The 6,210-nt window shown below is 45.3% G+C and overlaps 1 long non-coding RNA gene across 1 annotated transcript; it reads right to left on the bottom strand.

Moving 5' to 3' along the window:
- Positions 1–699: 699 nt before the first annotated feature.
- Positions 700–4,367, bottom strand: LOC134943538 (uncharacterized). The gene is made up of 4 exons (XR_010181598.1): positions 4,321–4,367; positions 3,788–3,908; positions 2,501–2,618; positions 700–960 (listed from the first exon to the last, which is right to left on the bottom strand). It is a non-coding gene; the product is annotated as an uncharacterized LOC134943538 (long non-coding RNA).
- Between the last annotated feature and the right edge of the window lie 1,843 nt (positions 4,368–6,210).

The raw sequence follows: 6,210 nt of genomic DNA, 5'->3' as shown, positions 1-6,210 counted from the left end.
GTCTAACCCTAACCTCCCCTCTTTGTGCCTAACCATCCTGCGGAGGTGCCAAATCCTAACCTCCGTCCCTGAAGCCTAAACCTAACCCTGCCTCTCCTGATACCTAACCACCCCCCTCTGTCCCTGCTGCCTAAACCTAAACCTCCCTCCCTCGCAGCCTAACCACTCCCGGGGTGCCTAACCCTAACCCACCTTACCCGCAACCTAACGATAACCTCCCCCCACATGCAGCCTAAACCTAACCCCCCTCCTGATGCCTAAACCTAACCCTCCCTCCCCCACATCCTAACGACCCCCAGGGGTGCCTAACCCTAACCCACCCTACCTGCAGCATAACCCTAACCTCCCCCCACCCACAGCCTAAACTTAACCACCCCACTTGACGCATAAACCTAATCCCCTCATCTAAACCTAACCCTCCCTCCCCCGCAGCCTAACCACCCCTGGGGGTGCCTAACCCTAAGCTCCCGCCACCCGCAGCCTAAACTTAACCTCCGCCTAACGTCTAAACATAACCCTCCTGCCTGATGCCTAAACCTAACCCTCCCTCCCATGCAGCCTAACCTCCCCCATGGGTGCCTAACCCACCCTATCCGCAGCCTAACCCTAACCCCTCGCCTGACGCCTAAACCTAACCCCCGCCTGACGCGTAAACCTAACCCTCCCTCCCCCGCAGCCTAACCACTACCCTCCCCCTCGTGCCTTATGCCTAAACCTAGCCCTCCTTGCCCAGCCCTAAACCTATGATCGTGGGTATACGGGCGGTGGTATCCTTGCCCATTCGGAGTTCCAACGTCGGGATTCTGAAGAGTGTCGGGATCTTAGTGTCAGTATTCTGACTGCCGTAAACCCGACAGCCGGCATCTTTACCGCATCTCCTAATAGGTAATGCATATGTCCCAACATTTGGAGCATGTGTCCGCAGCTCTCCTCCCAGGGCAGCTATTCAGGTATCACAAACTGTGTGTAGATGAAGACGAATAGAAATCTTTGTTAGTGGATGAACAAGCAGAGAGACAAACTGCAAACAGTGGTGTGGTTGTGTAGAGAGAAAAATCTCTCTATGTAAATATGTTACTCTAACTACTGAGGACATGGAAAATACCTAAAATAAGGACAGGGCCCATTGTTTTTATACAATACACACATTCGGGGGATAAGTTCTCTCTTATAGTAATTAGTGGGTACCTTCAGAAAAGAAATTTGACCAGTAAATAATAAAAGCTAACATTTAGGGGTCAATACAATTAGGTACGAGTTGCCATTGCTGCGACATTTCAACAGCGTCCAAACTCACACCCTTCGTGGCCAGATTCAGCCTATGGGGCTACCGGAAAGTGCAGCTGTTATAAGACAAACTTGCACCTTATTAAACTGACCCCTTAGTTGTTAAATGTGATGAAATAGTAAAATATAATGGTGTAATTAATTACGGGCCTGATTCAGTTGTGGTTGTTGAAGCGATCGCTGCTGCCATATTGCCATATTGCCGTTCACAATTGCATCGTGAGTCTGAGCAGTCGTAGGCTGAGCAAATCTCCCAGACACAGGGGGCTCTCCAGCAGCAACACAGGTCACAATGGGTAATGTATGGACGCACATGGAACGGCGTTTGAATGGACCTGACATGCCTGTATACAGTTAGCCACCCCCGTTACCACCTCAAACACAGACTTCCTGTCAATCACTTTGCGATGGGATCCTCTATGTGAGCTTGATTTCATTTCGTACGCAGTGCAGCTTACACGCATGCACAGTGAAAAAGCATTGAGCCACTTGGTGCAACAGCAGCTCTGCATCCGCATCTGAATCAGGCCCCCTGAGCGGTAAGGAGAAGGACTCTAGGGAAAGGACTTTGTCACCTTTATTATAGGTAAAGATAGGGAAACAGTCACTTGTTACAGCCCCAATTCATATCATTTATACCATTCTGTACCTTTTCATCATTTGGTTATTCTATGGGGGAGATGTATTAAGCCCTGCAGAGTGATAAAGTGGAGAGAGGTAAAGTACCAGCCAATCAGCTGCTAACTGCCATGTTACAGTCTGTGTTTAAAAAATGACAACTAGGAGCTGATTGGTTGTTAGTTTATCTCTCTGCACTTTATCACTCTCCCAGGCTTTGTACACCTGCCCCCAGTTCATTGATATACTGTAAATGTCAGCCATTTCACTATCTCCCCCGATCTGCATTGTTCTTCCTCCGATCTGTATGTTCTGTGTCATGCTCTCCCCACCCTTCCTGTTTTTCTGTATTACAGTATGTACTACATCTCACAACCCCCAAATGTGTATGTCCTTCCTCTATATGTCCTATAATGAAGACTACAATTTTTATGTTTTTGTATTGTGCCCCCACACCATCTGTATGTGCTATACCAAGTTGCCCCCTTCTGCATGTTTTGTATTGTCCATTCTCCCCCACCATAGACCCTATGTTTTGTACTGTGCTCTCAATACCCCCCACCACACACACAATTACACAAGTATGGTAACTTACCTCCTGCATGCTATTCTCCAGTCACTAATTCCTCTGCGAACCCTCCCGTCGTCTTCAACTGACACTTTGCAGATCTCTTTGCCGGTCATCCGACACTCTGCAAATCTCTTTGCCAGAACTTTGCCAAATGATGATATAAATAACCAGAATTTCCTGGTCAGACATACTATCTGTATAATTATACTACTACATATTGTTACGTACTTTCATTTTTATTCATTTGCAATTAATCTATTTTATTGACTTTTTATCCAAAACCCAAGATCCTTTCTCATAGAGACCCAAGTTATCTGCTCCAGGTTTTATCTTCCCTAGTGCTAGGATCATGTTAGTATCATACACTGGGCCTATTTCAAACCTGATCACAGCAGCAAATTTGTTCACTAATGGACAAAACCATGGGGGTAATTCCAAGTTGATCGCAGCAGGAATTTTTTTAGCAGTTGGGAAAAACCATGGCCCTCATTCCGAGTTGTTCGCTCGTTGCCGAGTTTCGCTATATTGCGATTAGTCGCTTACTGCGCATGCGCAAGGTTCGCAGAGCACATGCGCTTAGTTATTTTACCCAAAAGTTTGGTATTTTACTCACGGCATAACGAGGATTTTTCATTGTTCTGGTGATCGGAGTGTGATTGACAGGAAGTGGGTGTTTCTGGGCGGAAACTTGCCGTTTTATGGGAGTGTGCGAAAAAACGCTGGCGTTTCTGGGAAAAACGCGGGAGTGTCTGCAGAAACGGGGGAGTGTCTGGGCGAACGCTGGGTGTGTTTGTGACGTCAAACCAGGAACGAAACTGACTGAACTTATCGCAGTGGCAGAGTAAGTCCCGAGCTACTCAGAAACTGCAAAGAAATTTCTATTCGCAATTATGCAAATATTTCGTTCGCAATTCTGCAAAGCTAAGATTCACTCCCAGTAGGCGGCGGCTTAGCGTGTGCAATGCTGCTAAAAGCAGCTAGCGAGCGAACAACTCGGAATGAGGGCCCATGTGCACTGCAGGGGAGGCAGATAAATAACATGTGCAGAGAGAGTTAGATTTGGGTGTGGTGTATTCAATCTGCAATCTAATTTGCAGTGTAAAAATAAAGCAGCCAGTATTACCCTGCAGAAATAAAATAACCCACCCAAATCTTACTCTCTCTGCACATGTTATATCTGCCTCCCCTGCAGTGCACATGGTTTTGCCCAACTGCTAAAAAATTTCCTGCTGCGATCAACTTGGAATTACCCCCCATGTGCACTGCAGATGGGGCAGAAGTAACATGTGCAGAGAGAGTATGGTAACTTACCTCCTGCATGTTATACTCCTGTCATTGCTACCTCTGCGACCCCTCCCGTCGTCTTCAACTGACACTTTGCAGATCTCTTTGCCGGTCACCCGACACTCTGCAAATCTCTTTGCCAGATGATCTAAAAACACAAAAGACTATCATTAAGCATAGTACTATTTTAAGTACAATAAAATGTCCATGAGTCAACCAGCTACCCAATTTTCCTTAAACCGAACAAGATACTTTCAAAGTTATCAATATCCCATTTATCTATTTATTAACTTTTTCATCCCAAAGCCACGATCCTGCCTCATAGAGACCCAGGTTATCTGCATCCCCTGTATGTGTGCTTATCCTCCATACTGCTCTCTTTATTCCTGTAATGCTACATTTTTATTCCTAAATATGTTGTTCCTTCCTGCGCTTCTCCTATGTATGTGTCCTTGTACCTGTATTTCCTGTTCTGTCTATCTTGTCTTGCCTTTCAGCGGACTATACTGCACTCTGTCTTCCTTACCCCCTTCCATTATACCCTGCTATTTAGGACTCACCTCCTCCTACCAGTCTTCCTGCATGGAAACTGGAAACGTCAGCAGCTGTAGATAGAATGTTACAGGAAGAACCATTGTGATGTCATGGGCTAGTGATGTCACAAGCTAGGTGTGATGTCACTGTAACCAGCAGCAAAGCTACAGAGTTACAGCTATCTTACATATGCATTTTCTACATCAATTACAACTGGACATACATGAGTTTCTAGTTTAAAAAATGAGACTAGTGTAGAAAATGAAGTATAAGGCAATGTTGTACAGAGTGCCTCAATATATAGGTAAAGGGAGAACATAAGTGACAGGAATTTCTAGACTAAATCACCGCTTATATTTTATAATTAAACAAAGTTCTTTATCTAAGAGGCTGAATTAATCATTTTCCGTTATATGTGTGTGTGTGTGTGTGTGTGTGTGTGTGTGTGTGTGTGTGTGTGTGTGTACACTGCTATGTAGGACTCACCTCCTCCTACCTGTCTTCCTGCATGGAAACTGGAAACGTCAGCAGCTGTAGATAGAATGTTACAGAAGAAGCATTGTGATGTCACGGGCTAGTGATGTCACAAGCTAGGTGGGATGTCACAGTAACCAGCAGCAAAGCTACAGAGTTACAGCTATCTTACATATGCATTTTCTTTATCAATTACAACTGGATATACATGAGTTTCTAGTTTAAAAAGAATGAGACTAGTGTAGAAATGAAGTATAAGGCAATGTTGTACAGAGTGCCTCAATATATAGGTAAAGGGAAAACATAAGTGACAAGACTTTCTAGACTAATACCCCTTTTCCACTACTAAGTGCGGGTTGCAGCCGGGAGCCTGACACGGGTGCTACCTGGCTGCGGTCCATGCTCAGCCCCCTTTCCCACTGCTCTCACCAACTTGGCATATTGCCGGGTTGGTGACGCTGCTAGTGATGCGGAAGGGGCGGCGCTGGGAGATCACATGATCTCCCAGCGCCGCCCTTCCATACAGTGTAAACGGGAGCCGAGTCGCATCGTTTACACTACAACCCTACCCGGATCATTCCCGTGTCCTACGCAGGTAGCTACCCGGGTAGGATTCATGGGTCACTTGATCCGGGTTTTTGCGGGGGGACCCTTTTCCACTAGCAAAAAACATGGGTAAATGCGCACCCCCGTGCATTTATTCATGGTTTTTGAGCTAGTGGAAAAGGGGTATAAATCACCGCTTATATTCTATAAGGAAATAAAGGTCTTTATCTAAGAGGCTGAATTAATAATTTTCCGTTATGTGTGTGTGTGTGTGTGTGTGTGTGTGTGTATATATGTATGTATATATATATATATATATATATGAGAGAGAGAGAGGGAGAGATAGCTATACTAACTATACTATCCCATTAAATCAGAAAACTCATGAATTATACAGTTTCTGTGGCTGGCTGACCTCAAGTCTGCATTTCACCTGGTTTAATCAGCCACAGAACCTGTGTAACCCATGAGCGTATAAAGAGGAGAAGAAATAAGAGTTGTCTTTTTTGTCGCGCACTAGATATGTATTATTCAATACCAGCGTATATAAAACTGTAAGGCGGGCCCACAAGGTGACATTCACAGGGTATAGGTAATGACATCCACTGGACTTGTTCACACCCGCTGGATGTGTTGGAAAGAGGTTGAGTGGACAGTGAGCGTGGCTGTGCCCTGTGGCAACACGTGGCACCATTGTACCGACAGCTGGACTGCTGAGACCGGAACCTGGAGGGTACATAACTTTGTGGTTTTTCATTTCATCTCATGACACTCTTTCCAAAGCTACTCTTCTGGTTATCCTATCAACAAGGACAACAATGAAGGTGACTCCATAACATTTCTTCCATTGTTTTTCCATGTCACAGGAACATGTGTGATACAGGTGACCATCCTAA

The sequence above is a fragment of the Pseudophryne corroboree genome, chromosome 7 (assembly GCF_028390025.1).
Source record: "Pseudophryne corroboree isolate aPseCor3 chromosome 7, aPseCor3.hap2, whole genome shotgun sequence".
Classification (NCBI taxonomy): Eukaryota; Metazoa; Chordata; class Amphibia; order Anura; family Myobatrachidae; genus Pseudophryne; species Pseudophryne corroboree.
This window is presented reverse-complemented; position numbering and strand designations above follow the sequence as displayed.